The 15,987-nt window shown below is 31.8% G+C and overlaps 1 non-coding gene across 1 annotated transcript; it reads left to right on the top strand.

Annotated features, from left to right (window-relative positions):
• The first annotated feature begins 6,097 nt into the window (after positions 1–6,097).
• On the top strand, positions 6,098–6,170 carry TRNAM-CAU (transfer RNA methionine (anticodon CAU)). Its single transcript has one exon. It is a non-coding gene; the product is annotated as a tRNA-Met (tRNA).
• Positions 6,171–15,987: the final 9,817 nt, after the last annotated feature.

Here is a 15,987-nt window from a genome sequence, read left to right as displayed (position 1 = left end):
TTTTTGGTTAGTCAGCCTAATGTACATATGCACATATTTCGTTCTCTAATTGCATTACCTCGAATTTTTATCATAATTTTAAAATGTCAAATTCCATTTAAGCTAAATAACTGAGCATAAAATTGAGGGAGCTAATGATTTTAATCTAAGATTTTAGTTTGATCGATCGATTTAAAATATTTATGTACCTTTTTCTTAATGCCAAATGTTTATAGATAAGATTAACCATTAACTACCTAGCTTCGGTTAATGAAGTTAAAAATGTTTTTTTTTTTAATGAAACTTTAATATATTACGCCGCCAGTTTTTGATGAGTGTTTGGACAAGCTTTTCATCGATTTTTGATGTGAGTTTTGAAATTGGCACACAAATGGAGGCAGTGTCAGATGGATTTCATGCGAACCTTTTTAACGAAAAAAAAAATCACTCAAAGTTTCACCTTTGCTTGCAAGAAGTAATCGTTATTGAGCAAAAAAAACTTCTTCTATGTTGATCGGACAAGGAATCGAACCTCGATTATGTCGGGTGGTAGTGCGAGCCTTTGGTCACTCGGCCACGGCGACATGCTAAGTGTGCAATATAGGAACATAAGTACATACACAAGCACGTACATACGTACATATGCCGAGGCGAGAATGTATTGCTATTTTTCTTTTTTTTTTATAAAAATACTGTTCTGCAAAGTTTGAAATTTTTGTTTACATGGTTTTTTACTCAGTAAGTTATGTGTAAAAAACCATGTAAATAAAAATTTCAAAATTGTAGAACAGTTATAAAAAGTCGACTAATTTTAACAAATTTTCACCCAAATTTCTTCTTTTGGGTAAATTTTAGTATAATAAAGTGCAAGTTTGAAGCAACGAGGACTTACCGTCGAATTTTCCTAATTTTTGTATAAAGTTTGAAATTTTGACTTACATGGGTTGTGTCAAATAACGAGCTATAAATATCCACAAAATGCTAAAATGTCTCTTCCCTATTTATATTTTCGCCACTGCATGTAAATAAGCTAAAAGCTATGAGTAACAATCAATCGCAATCCATTTAGATACTTTGAACTGTTCACTTAAGTAAATATTGCAACAGTTTCCTTTCAATCAATTTTGTTTACCAAAATATTGGCTAAAAAGCAGCTTTCAAAAAATAGAGCAATGCTCGAAATAACCATTCATTAAATTAAGTATAGGAAGAGAACTTTAAAAATAAATGCAATGTGAAGAAAACGAAAAGCAAATATTTTTGACGAGCTCGCGCGCTGATAATCTTCAGCATACATACATGTGTACACACTTGTACATAAATAAATACTGGAATGTTCGTTACGAAATTTTTCCAAGGTGCAAGTAAAAAAAAACCTAGGCAAAATACTCTAAATGAATTGCAATTAAAAGCAATTGTAAGCATTTCCAATAGAAAAAAATAAAATTAAAACACAACCAACTGATTGCAAAATGCTATGTTTTTCTTAACTTTACACTGCAGCATAGCACTTGCTAATTTAATTGTGAGTTTCGTTGGGCGAGACAAAAAATAAACAAATCCCATACACAAAGCCATGGAAATTTTCGTCGCGGATATTGCAGCACTACAGCTAAAAATTTTCGATTTTTTTCTTTTATAATTTTTTTACACTCTGCTCAAATGTTTTTGTGATTTAATTATCAACATGTACTACATATTAAGAGAGGAAGGGGAAAGTACATATTAAGGGTCTAAAAATAAAAAAAAAATAAAACGCGCCGCTCGCTACAGCACTAAGCCGAAAACTTATACATACATATACGTGCATACAAACCCTACATACATACATACATATGTATGTATATGTATGTATGTATGTATGTATGTAGGGTTTGTATGCACGTATCCACATACATAAAGTGTCGACATATGGGGTGATACTCGTCAAATGTCCCGGGCGCGCTGTGCGGAGCAAAACAAGCTACTTGTTGACTAGCGCTGGGAAGCACACCCTCTTCATTCAAATATTTTCAAGCTAAAACCTTTTTAAATCTCCTTACATACTTATTTAACTAACTGATGAAATAAGTTCACTGCTACTTTTTGAACATGTGGCAACACCCTAAATATAGTTCAGAAATAAAGCCTTTTCAACCCCATTTCGTTTTATAGCAACATTTAAGTATTTAATCCATTTAACTTATTAGATAATTTTAATTTAACTTTTTAAACGGGTGGCAACCCTCTGTAAAAACCTCAAAAATATTCTTAGTATTCAAACTAAAGATTTCTTAACAAGCCTGCGTTTAATAATTCACTGTATATAAATTCGACTTTTCAAATAGGTGGCAATCCTCTTCAAAATATTTACAAACTACAACCCTCTTAAACTCCTTTCGTCCGGCACCCATGGGGTGATATATATATTCCTATAACCTTATTTCTTTAAAACAAATTGAATTTGATTTTTTAAACAGGTGGCAACCATCCTACAGTTAAGTTAAGAAACAAAGCTTTTCAAAATCATTTCAATTATAATCCATTTTGTAATAATTGGTTTCAATTTTTAAATAATTTGAATTTGTTTTTTCCTAAAGGTGGCAACTCTTTTCGAAAAAGTAAAACCTTATTGCGCATTTCCAGCCCAGGCGCTTTAATTTGACACTTTTTTTTTTGATAATTATAACATGTGTTATGTATGACGAATTCCGCTAGCGAAGTTGTTACGCTAGCGGACATAGGGTTAACGGGATAATGGCATTGGTTAGAAATTTTTGTATTTGGTAATTGATTAGCAAAAAATTAGCTAAAAATTATCCGATTATTATTTTTTTTAATTCCGCTGCATTTGCCCCGCTAGTGAAACGGACCCACAAAAATCTGCTGAAGCTTTTGCTGAAAGGTAAATAAAAGCTCTGTGCACATTTTTAGTGCATAATTTCAAAAATGCCAAATTTAGAGTTGTGTCACCTTTGAAGATCGTTTGCGAAATGTCTTACTAGACAAACTTTCGAAGAGACCAGTTGCCTAAAATTTGTTCCTGTGGACTTTATGCAATTAAAGCGGGAACTAATTTCCAATTCTATCCTGAAAATACTCGTGGACTTAAGGGAAATTTCTCATTAGCACCTGCACATATAAAATTCTCATTTCCGCATAATTTATTTTTAGCCAAAAAAAAAAAAAAATAAAGCACTACTACTTATTTCTGGTTTCATTTACAACTGGAAGATATCATTCACAACAACAAATGAAATGTGCAGTCATTCGTCACTGCTCGCAGCGTTGTTACCCCTCAACTCCCATATATGTATATACCCAAAAGCAGTACCAGCAAAATTATTCGGATTTCTGAATTTTTGAAAACTCAGCACATTTACTTCATTTTGTGCATTTCTTCACATTTTTGTCGTGTAAACATTTTCGAATATGTATGTATGTATGTATGTATGTATAAGTAATTGCATATGGATGTATGTGCTTACAGCAACACTCGAGGGAATTTGTAAAAACAAACTTTGGTGCATTGCTCATGCCGATGCTGCAGTATGGTTTCTAGTGTTTTTACAACGCTTTTTTTCTTAGTTGTTTTAGGAAAATGTTTACACAACTTTGTGCCAAAATAATGTGGCAAGTGTGTCTGAGGAGAGCTTATTTGCAGTTACTTTTAGAACAACTACATAAACATATGTAGATGTATTTGTAAGGCATGTTTGGAGCAAGCACTGTATAGAAATCAAAATTAAGAAATCAGCGGGAATGACTTCAGTTTAGCTGTTACGGAGCGATATGTAGAAAATATTCACTCATGTTTTTAAACTTTATTTTGGGATATCCAGAGTCCTTTGGAAAACTTTACACTCTGTTAGTGTTGTAGAAAGAATAACTAGTTAAAGCTCCAGCTGATTGGTTTCATATTTTTCTTAACACACGCAGGTATAATAAATAGCTTATTTTTCACAGCGTTTAATATACCAAACTTCATTACGAAGTAAATTAACGGGCACGCTTGACTTCTTATCACATCTTAATTACTATTATATCCGAATATTTGCCACCCCCCTGCTATGCACTAAAAAGAATGTTACATAATGGCTAATTAAATAAACATTTGTAGAAAATTTTATGATTTTATCTAGCGTTCCTAGCATTCGATATCATTTTAACCTAACACTAAATCGATAATTAGTAGACCCTGTGGTGAAAATCTCTAGTTCTGAACTGGGGCGCTTCTAGTACATTTAGACCCAGTACTGGTTCGCGATAAATCTCTTTTGCATGCAAGCAACTGGCGAATTTAACATGGCGATGTCCTAGGAAGTGTCAATTGCCCCCGCTGCATCCCTTTTTCGATAGTTCTGAACTAGTCCTAAATTCTATAGTTCCGAACCAGTTCTGAAATCGACAGATGAAAGAAAAAAGTATAATGATTTTTCAATCTTTTCGGTTCTTCCGTGTGTGATTTTACATTATTTTCAAAGAAACATTTTTTCAAATTTGAAATTAAATTTGTTTGAATGATTGTAAGAAATGTACGTTTACATACCTTTGGCTGTAGCTGACTTTGCAGAGGTGCTCGCTGTTATTGGTTAGATTCCAGTAGGCCCCAAGATGTTAATATGTTAACACAAAGCTTTGTTTTGTATTACCAAACTATGAAATAGCATCTGCGAAGCACAGAAGAGAAGCGTATTTCAACGAAAAAGCCGCCGAGCACATATCTATGTAGAATAAACAAGCCCACCGCTGCATCCCTTATTCGATAGTTCCGAAATAGTTCTAAATTCGACAAATAGGATCTAGTTCGTTCTGCATCCCTTTTTCTATAGTTCCGAACCATTTCTAAATTCGTCACTTTAGATATAGATTTCTAGTGAAAAAAACTGAAAAAATTAGTTTCTTAAAAGTACCACTTTTCGCCGATTTTGGACTGGTGGGGATCTAGTTCCTATCGGACTAGTTCGTTTTTGGCGATGAAGACCTAGTACGGAACCAGAAATTTGATTCCCTAGTCCGCGGTTTCCCTACAGGGGATATACAAAAAATCTTCCGTGAACTATTAAAGGGGAGGGCATCTCCACATGTACTAGGACATTCAATCACGAAGCATTTTAACAATCCCGGAATTTCGTGATGCAAAAATGCTAATCGCGGGATGCCGGGATGTTTCGGAAATTTAACAGTAGGTTTGCCTTTTTTCGTGTGTTCAAACAACAACAAAATTATCCAATCATTATATTTATGCTATCTATGCATCGGATCGTGAATACCCCTATTGTACACACGGGAGGAGATTATGCATACTTTACAAGCTCCTATAATAGTAAAATTCATTAAACAATTGTCTAATTGAAAATAATAAAAATAATATCTTGTTTGATATGACCTGACGTAGCAATGCATGAAATTTTTGAAAATGACATTTTTAAAGAAAATGTTAAATTTTGCAGTACTTTAATATTAACCAAACAATTGGTTAAGCAATACTAGCTTTTTATAAAAATCATCAAAATTTTTGTAAGTTTCAAAGGGATTCAATAGCGCATTTCAAGGTCATTGAGCACCCTGTATTGGTTACAATAGAAAATTAAAAATTGGTATAGATATTACAAATAACAAGGGGGTATCCTGTTTTTTCCGTTGCCATTTTCCCCCCTAAATAAAATTTGAACCACTCTATGTCAACCGAATTTTATGTGAATCAAATTATGGCTGCGACCAAAAATTGGTTTCTTAAAATTTTTTGTTGGGATTCGGTTGAGTAGTAGTTTCCATATATGGAGCTGAAAAATACAATATTGCACAATAAAATAATTCCTTATCCCCTCCTCATACTTGCATATGCAGGTACATATATTTAATTAAATACATACGCACATATGTAAGTAAATGTGTATGTATGTATAAATCACCCACCGAATATTTTTATGTACATAAATAATAAAGGCTGCACGCACGAATGCAAGTATGGATTGAATATTCGAGAGGTGCCAGGCATATTTTGTTTTTTTTTTTAATAAATTACTTCCAAAATTACAAAAAAAATGCATGCAAACGATTTGAAAATAGTATTCAAATAAATAAATAATTATGCGCCGCTAAACAAGTACGCAATGTCGCTGGCCTCGCCCACACAGCCTCGGTGGCGCAGTAGGCAGCGCGTAAGTCTCATAATCTTAAGGTCGTGAGTTCGAGCCTCACCCGGGGCAATATTTTTTTCATTTGTTTATTTTTTTGTCTTATTTCTTATTTCTTTTTTAATTTTAATTTATTTTTATTTTACTTAATTGTAATAATAATAATATTATTTTAAGTTAATTAATTTTTAGGTTGTTTTATTTAAAAATATGGATAAATCAGAGAAATAGTCAAGCAGAAACGGGCAAAATGCATGAATTTCAAATTCTCGAATTTTTGTACAAAAATGGCATAGTAAAATCTTAATTTTATATTTGGCACCTTTTACTTCTTTAAACAAGGCTATGGATAGCCTTAGTTTTAAGCACTATTTTTTACTGTTTTATATTATATTATATTATATTTTACTTTGTGTTATTTCATTTTATCTATTTTATTTTGTTTTATTTTATTTTATTTTATTTAAATAAATCGCTAGTATGGAAAAATCGAAAAGGTTCATTTTGAAATAATCATATTACTTTTTGTTTTTAGTGTATGAGAATAATAAATGCGACAAAAACTTAAAGAAACAATAAGTTCTTGTCACATTTGTCTTTCTCACACTTGTATAGGTACTTAAATAAGAAATACAATAAACATACTGCAGCACAGAATAGGTACATAAATTTTACGCGCAAAAATTCAAGGCTTGAAAACTTTTGCAAAAGTTGTAAGCATACGTTCTTACATTGAAGAGAAACAGAATGACGTTGTGCTTGAAAAGTAAAAGCCAGTAGAAATTTGAGAGACTAATGTTTATTGAGCCCAAAAGTCGGCAAAGTTGAATGTGAATACATAACAATACATATGTATACCTATGTACATAAGTATATATTACACAAATTAGTGGCGTGTAAAAAGAAATATGTTATGCTTATATGTAAATAAAAAAATAATTAAAATTCAAAAAAACATCAATAAAATGCTTGTTCCAACCACAAATATTTAAATGAAGATTTTTTGTATTTAGGGTAATTTTCTAGAGTGCCTCCTAAAGTAACGGGCGCTTTGACTGCCCGTCAAATTTGTCGCTCGCATGCATATAACAGGCAGTCAGCAACGATGTTTAACAAGTAGACAAATTTAACAGGCTGTCGAGAAAACGGCCTTTAGAGTATGCGCCTTTTTGTAGCTTAATCGCCATATAATTTTCTGTAAAATATTTGTTTGCTTACACTTTAACAGTAGCTAGTAGAAGTAGAGCTCCTGATCTGATTTTGTTTTTCAAATTACTTAGTTTCTAAATTGACAATATTATTCAAATTTAATAATAAATTTAGCCCTTTTTTCATAAAAAGAAGCGATTGAAAAACAGCGTTGGGAATGTTCGTTTAATTCAGGGGCATAAATGCTTCTGTAAAAAAAAATACCTAGAAAGAAATTCGGGCAATTCTTTTAATAAAAAAATAAATAAAAAATTTATGCACTAAAAAAGATAAAATAATTTTTCAAACCTAGTTATTTTAGGGTTTTCCATGTTAGCGATTTCAAGTTTTTGAACAGAAAAGTTATTTTTTAAACAAACTTAAAATTAACTATAACAGACACCATATAAATTCACATTTCAAAATTTGTGCAAAAATTATAAAAAATCTGCAAAGCTTCAGCTAAAATATATTCGACAGTTTTTGTATGAAAAAAAAATGCGTACTGCAGTCAGAATACAAATTATTAAAAATCAAGGCGATTGTTTACAACTTAAGACTTGTACATTATTACCCTAAAATTTATTGCGCTATTCAAATGCATTATTAAAAAATTCTAAAAAAATTTGAATACAAAGCTGAAAATTTAGCTGACTCTTTGCAGATTTTTTATAATTTTTCACAAAGTTTGAAATGTACATGTTTGTTGTATAATGAGCTAGACTTTTATGAAAAAGTAATAAACGTTAAATAGACAAAAGAAAAAAGCCAAAATAGAACAAAATATTTCTTTAATGCTTAATTAGCTGATTACAAGTGTAAGTGGATTTTCGTGCATTTTAACTTTTTAGTTAGGACGTTCTTCCATCAAACGAGCGATATGAGTGTATGGTTGCTTAAGCACAAATGACTCAGGTACTCGTTCTATTGGACGTCAATTCTCAATAATAAATTCAATAAGATATTTGTTTATTTACAATTAAATGCTTATTTATATTCGATATTTTTTCACCCATGCTCTTGAGTGTAAGAACCTTAATACGTATAAATAGCACATACTAAATATGTTTGTATGTGTGTGCATACATATGTATGTCTGCATGTGAAAATTGTTTACACATGATTGAAATGAGTTTGAATTGATTAGAGTTTATAGATACCTCTATGTAGTTTGAGTTATTGATTTCTTTTGTGAACATTTTTACTTTGATAAGTGTTGTTTCTAGATCTAAATCTGCGAGAGTACCTTAATGCTAATAATAACTAGTATTAATCCCCGGAATTCGGGTGAATACAGTAAAAAAAATACTTACTTATATTAAAGATTTAAATTTAAGTAAAAAATTAAAACTGATATAAATATATGTACTTAAGTATTTAGCTTAAAATTTATTTGAAGAACTTCCTGAGAGACAGCATTTTATGTTGTATTGCTAGAAACCTGAGAAGCCAACTTAATTTTTAAGTTATTGAGGGACCTTTACTTTCCTCATAGCTACGTACAGTGGGCCGTGGTTGAACAGTTATCTCAACGAAATAGTTCAACCTTCCACAATGTCTGTCCCAGGGCTTTATTATCACTGGAAATTTACGCTCTTAAATGGTGAAAGGCATTTAGTTTCATACTTTTAAATTAAAGCTTTCATACTTTTAAATTAAAGCTTTCTTAACTCTTTTAGTACAAAAGTCAACCGTTGAATCTAAAAATTTTTAAATATACATACCGGCTAATTTTGGATAGTAAATTTCAAAAATAAAATCAAAATTTTATAAAGCTCTTATTTTTACCGTGATTGGACAGTGGTACAATAGGAGTTTAAAAAGAAAGTGATCTCAACAATTTTTACGTTTTTCTGTCTTGGCTAATATTTCTTCAATAGATAACATTATCGATTTTTGTGACCATTTTTACTTTTGTGGAAAACACTGCCATTGCATAAGCTAATACAATAGCACAGACATTGGTTTAAACGGCGATGAAGCACCCTCCTTGATGGTGAAAGGTGATACTTTTCAAGTTTTTGTCTTTCTTGGTATGACGATTTTTGGGCTAAAATATACTTTGTGATTCAACACGTACATTTCTAAAATAAACCATTGTTTTTTTTTTGACGAGTAATTAATTTTCCCGGCCAAGTTCCTTATTATGGTTATTCGAATTTGTATTACTTGGCAAATGACATACGTATTTTACAACGACGAAAATTTGCCAAATACTGTGATGACATCGATTCTTGCCCAAAGAAACAAACGCACTTTTTTCGTGCACAAAATACTCTGAAATTGGATTACATTTCAATTTTAGGCATTCAAAGGTGCGATCAGCACTTACACATATACAATCATACGCATGAACGTTCACACATACATGCATATATGGATGTATGACGGCGCATAAGAAACCTGGTGTTAACATTTGTGCACACATTAGGGGTATTCTCTGAGTCTTGCAAAGCCCTTGCATGGTGCACAGATTGCACGGATTGCACGGTTAAAACCAGTTTTCGTATGGGACAGCTTTGCAAACCGTGCAATCCGTGCACCGTGCAAGGGCTTTGCAAGACTCAGAGAATACCCCTATGTACTTTGCAGCGTGTCCTTCAAATCAATTGGCGCATAAAGCAACCAGGTACAACAAAAGTGTGTTTGCGGTAAAAATAAATGAAAAAATACCGAAAACGCGACACATAACGAGAAGAAAAAAATCGACGAGGAATCACATAAAAAAACACGCCTAGTTAAAAAATTTCTCCGAACGTAGGAATGGGAAAATTTGATGCCTGCAAGTATGCAAATAATCCGAGTCAATATTTACATGCAATAGAGAATACGAGGATGGCTTCAAAGGGGAATCCGGCAAAGGAAAGAAGGCTGGAATGTCATGAATCAAGCAAAGTGTTACAATGTGAGTAGTGGCGGGGACTGTGTGTAACATATCCACGCATGTGTGTGTGTACATGGTTCGTTTCGATTTCAATGAATTTAAGATTAAACCATACATTTGTTTGGAAGTTTAATTTTTACATATGTACATATCTGTGTTCATATGGAAAAGTAGCTTATGTCGAAAGGCTGGCTTTAGTATAATGCGGCATTCCCTTTACTCTTTAAACGGCAAGGAATTTTTTGATGAGACTTAATAAGAATATTGACTTGCTAGTATCGGAACTACTTCTTGCACGTTTATTTGCCAAAAGTTCTACAACAGCTCAGCGCCAGTGAGTCATTCGCAATCGTATACTGCGAATGCCGATTTATACTAAAGCCAGCCTTTCGACATAAGCTACTTTTCCATACGAACACAGATATGCATAAAGATTATACTTACGGTGACCATCCGTCATGTTTTATACGGGACAGTCCTCTTTTTTGACTAATTGTCCTGCTAATTAATTTATTTTATACGGAACGTTAAATGTTCTGCATTTCTTTTAATGTCCTGTATTTGTCCCGTATTCGGTGTGCGTTAATTCGACGCCTTAACAGGAGGTAAAGCTCCTTTCCTAAAAAAAACCAAATAAATTCAAATATCCGACTTTGTGCAAAAACTATGATAATTAATTCTGCAAAGTTTCACCAAAATTTCGCACTTTTTAGTTAGAAACTTTAGGAAAAAATTTGCTTGAAGCTTTGCAGCTCATTAAAGTGAGTACAATAAAGTGCAACGTGCTGCTCATTTGCTTCCCTATAAAAAAAATTTTCGAACATACATACATTTATGAAAAAAAATTGCAAAAAATTAACGACTTCACAACTTGTACTTTATTATACTAACATTTAACGAATTTTTTGTAAAAAATGTTGTGGGGTAAAAATCTCGAGAAACCTATCCTACAAATGTGTGATGCTACTACAAGGGTGCTATTTCAAGGCCAATACAACTAGGTTCGTTTAAAATGGTTTTAAGATCTTTAAGCTTTTGTGGAAAAAATTCGCGAAATTATTTTTGTCCCGTATTCGGCTCCCATAAATATGGTCACCGTAATTATACTGGTTAAAAAATAGATAATTTTTCATCAAAATCACTGATGAAATATTTTTGAGCAGTGGAAAAATAAGCCTGTCAAAATTGCAGCCCTTAATATTCAGATTTAGAGATCTCTAATCGCGCATTTATATTTTCCATTTAAATAATATTGGAAAACTTTTTTTCAATTTTGAAATTTTATAACTCGTTTTTAAGTCAACGTACCATAATGACATTAATATTTTTAAAGGGAAATTAATACTCCAAAAGTTATTTCAAGGAATTATCTTACATGCGTATTTTATTTGAGAGTTAACGCATACTCGTTAGATGGGAGAAACTTGCCAAAGTAGTGACACAATAGAGGGTTAATAGATCAACACTATGCCGTAGACGACCTTGCTCGATAGGTCTGAGTTGGAAAAAAAACGTTGAACACCCTTTGTTTCATGACGAGGGCGATTTTGCAGCCCGTAGTTCCGCAAATCAAGTTTAACAATTACAGTACATATTCAAAAATAATTCAATAATACAGTTTTTTCCTAATAAACATTGTGGCGCAAGTCCGAAAATGACCTTCTATATCCAATATGAATATCGAACTGAGAATGAACTCATAACCAAAGATTATAATATATTGGAAATACACTCGAAATGGATTCGAAAAAACGGGAATCATAATAATATTCATTTCTTATTGAAGGTGCGACTTGAAAAAAAAATTTGGTTTCCAATAATTTTCGTATTCACCTTTCTATAATTCACTTGCTTCATTCTAAAAAAATATTTGTATTAAATTTCTTTCTTTCTGTGAGCAGCAATCATTAAATTTGGTACAAACCACCAGCTTCTATATATCTTCTGTGCGCATAAATATGTATTGGATATTCACTTGCAATTTACGCCTATTTGTTTGTATTCTACACTTGTCGAACAAATTCCGCAATAAATAAGGAAAATATAATAAATTTTTACATACTCGCACATTAACATACGGATAAGTAAGTCGCACGTATGTAAATCTAGATGGCGAAAATTGCAAACTTTTATCTCCTGTGCTGCTCCCCATCGCACAGTGGTTCAAGCTGGAAATTAGTGTTCACAATTCTCTGGCGCTTTTATTTTCACTCAAACTTATATTTTTTTTTAATGAAAACAAAAAAAAAAAATTGAAAGAGACCAGTTGAGCCCGATTTTTGAATTTTTGTTTTTTATACTACACTTTTTAGTGCAAATTGCAGAAAAGGTAGCAATTTTGAAGAAAATCGACCCTTCTGTTCCAGTTAATAAAAATGAGTTGAAAACGATTATAGGGTTGCCTGGAAATTAAAAAAAAAGTGTCACAATAAAATTTTAAATTTAAACCAAAAGAATTTTCACCAAAATTAAAAAAAAAAATTAATCAACGCGAACTCTTATCCACGTGCAATTTGCACTTTATTATGCTAAAATTTAAAGGTCTATAAAACTGCATACCGAAAAGTTTAATAAAACCAAAAACAAAAAAAAATATTTTGTGGAAATTAATACAAACAAAAACTCAAAAATTGGGCTCATGCGAATTTTATTAGCTTTCATAAAAAAAATTTAACAAATTTAGTGAAAAATGAAGGCTCCAGTGAATTGTGAACACAATATGCCAATTTTTAACCACCGTGCTTCGGTTGCACAGAAGGCTTGCTTGCCGGTCTGGAAATGGCTGCACTCAGAAGGAATTCTGTCATATTTCATGCAATGGCTAGGTCTTTTGTCACATGCACCACATATCGTCGTCTCAGAAAACGGATGTCGAATGTTACAAAACACGGTTTTGAGAAAATTGACGTTGAAGTTTAAGGTCGAATTAATCCGAAACTGTACGGTAGATTTTTGTAATTTTTGAAGGAGACGTAGTTGGTGTTATTAGTTTTGATTTTCCATATTTTTACATTTAATATCTCTTAACGTAAATGAGAAAATTTACTTTTCATTCCGTATACATTTGTCGTAAGTAGCGTTTACTCACCACTTTGTTTTGTCCACAGAACATACGACAATAGTAAAGTATCTATTTCAACGACGATGGTATAATTTGATGAAAAAACCAGACATATTTATTAAATAATGATTACTTATTAGAAAAACCATAACAAAAACATAATCATGTATTTAATAAAAAAAATCTGTACATCTCTTATGCTGTAAATATGTTACGAACATACGTTTTCTTTATATAAAAACAAAAAACAATACTTAAATTCAGTCTTTTGTACATTTTTATCTCTTTCATTTCATTGGAGACTCAGTGCAAGCTAAAATTTAAAAATTTAAAATTTTAAAATTAGTTACTTAGTTTAATTTTCAATTTTAATTGTATCGTTATAGTAGAGGACCATCCAATTGTCGTAAGTTCAAAGTTTTGCGATACATACGACAAATGTTTTATGATTAAAAAAAGATTACATTTGTATGGGAATTTGTCTTATGTGCCACATACGACAAATGTTTTATGATTAAAAAAAAGGTACGTTTGTATGGGAATTTGTCGTATGTGACGCATTTTCAGCACATACAACAAAAGGCATACCCAATCATTAATATTATGTAACATACGACAAAATGCGCACGAAATATCTCAAAAACTAATGGAGATATAAAAAAATGGATTGCAGAAATCGAAAGAGCATGTCCAACTTAGTAAATCTGCATCAAAATCCCAAAATCGTGATTTTGCACATTCGTCATCCGTTTTCTGAGGCGACGATATGTAGGTACATATAGTATATGTATGTATAAAAGAGGCATAGGCGAATATCACTACAACGAAGACAATCACATACATACATACTTATGTGCATAAGTAGATATCCATTCATGCGCGTATAAATCAATTTAAAAGCAAATAAGTATAACCACAGTAGGGACTTCTCGATTGAGACCCAACAATGCCAAGCAAAGCCAGGCCAAGAAAGAAGTATTTGTGCCTTAGTGGCCTATCATCCAGCACACACAATTGATAGCTGTAGAGCAAGAAATTGTTTGTCTGTCCGTCCATTTGCACGCGCAGATAACTAAATAGATATCCTGTGGAGGCCAAGTTGGTTGCAATATTTTATTTATGACAAGAAGCAGCAAATTTTGCTCGGTGGCAGTCAACAGCCAACAGAGTAGACTTACTGTTGCTTCCGAAGAGCGGGTTTGACAGAGGAAGTGTAGCAACAAAAAAAAACAAGACATGCAAGAAGAAAAACAATATAAAACATTTTACATGAAAAAAGAAAACTTTATTTTTTTCTTTGGCGTCCGCATGAAACTAGTAAATTGTTGCTTTCATTTGAATGCTTGTTACTGAAAGACAGATGGAAGGCAAAATATTCTCATACCCATAATTGAATTAAAATAAATAATTTAGAGATATTTGCCTACTTGCCGAGTTGAGCTGGCAAAACAGACACTCAGCATGTTACAGGAATGTAAAACATTATTTTTTTTTTAAAGTGAACTTATCTGTTGAGAATTGCGTTGCAATATGGGAAATTATGCCAATATAATACTGTCATTGAAAGTCGTTTGTTTGAATACAAAAATAGGGAGGAATGACAAATGAGCATGCTATTGGAAAAATATGTATAATAATAATACGACAACTACATATAAATATGTTTTTTGTGTTTGGCTGTGCATATCGCACACGATCTTCAAAGGTGACACAACTCAAAATTACACGTTCGTGAGAAAATACGAAAAGGACGAATTCGAAAAAACTCCAAACAAAAATTTTTTGAATAATTTCGAAAATATTTTTAAGGAGCTAAAATCGATTAAATATATTTCATATGGGTATCAAACGACAGCGGTTTAAGAACGCTTTATTTCAAAAATATTTTTAAAAAAGGTTGCCACCTGTTTTGGAATTCAAAATAATTTAAAATGGGTACTAAAAGAGTTAGGTTTTAAGCAAGCTCTATCTAGATATTTCGAAAATATTTTTGACAATGGTTGCCACCAGCTAAGGAATTTGAAATCAATTCAATTGACAAATTAAATGAATACCTTGAACATTCATACATATTAGACATACAGATAGCTCATGACCTGGATTAACGTACAGCATACCTTTTGAATAAGGTTGCCACCAGCATACAAATTTTAATTCGATTTTAAATTATAGTGAATGCAAAGAAATTTTACATAATGACTGCGAATGGAACGAGATTAAAAAAAACGTATGACGAAAATATTTTTGAGAGGATTGCCACCTATTCAAAAATTATATACAATTTTGTTAATCGGTTAAATAATGTATCACAATATGGGCGGAAATTAATGAATCCGATTTAAGACAGCTTTATTTTGCAAATATTATGATGTGGACTTCCACCTGTTCAAAAGACAAATCCTGTTTTTTTGTAACTTAAATAAAGTACGTATTGCAATATTTTAAAAGAAGATTTCCCCCTCTCAAATCAAAATTAAATTTTGCCAATAAGTTAAATGAAACATTAGAAAATTATGTCAAGTGGAACAAAAGCAGTTTACGGGGGATTTATTTCGAAAATATTTTTAAAAGGGGGCCCTGTTTAGAAAATTTATTAAATTTAATCAACCACTTGATTGAAATATTTCAATATTGATGTCAAAGGAAGCAGGTTGAAAAGAGCTTTATTTCGAAAATATTTTGAAGAAGGTTGCCATCTGTTTAAACATTAAACTAAGTTTAATGAAATATTACAATATGGATTTCAAACGAAAGAT

The sequence above is a fragment of the Rhagoletis zephyria genome, unplaced genomic scaffold, assembly GCF_001687245.7.
Source record: "Rhagoletis zephyria isolate East Lansing unplaced genomic scaffold, Rhagoletis_zephyria_1.1 Rzeph_scaffold_08019, whole genome shotgun sequence".
Taxonomy (NCBI): Eukaryota; Metazoa; Arthropoda; class Insecta; order Diptera; family Tephritidae; genus Rhagoletis; species Rhagoletis zephyria.
The sequence above is the reverse complement of the archived record's forward strand: the minus strand, read 5'-3'. Positions and strand labels throughout refer to the sequence as shown.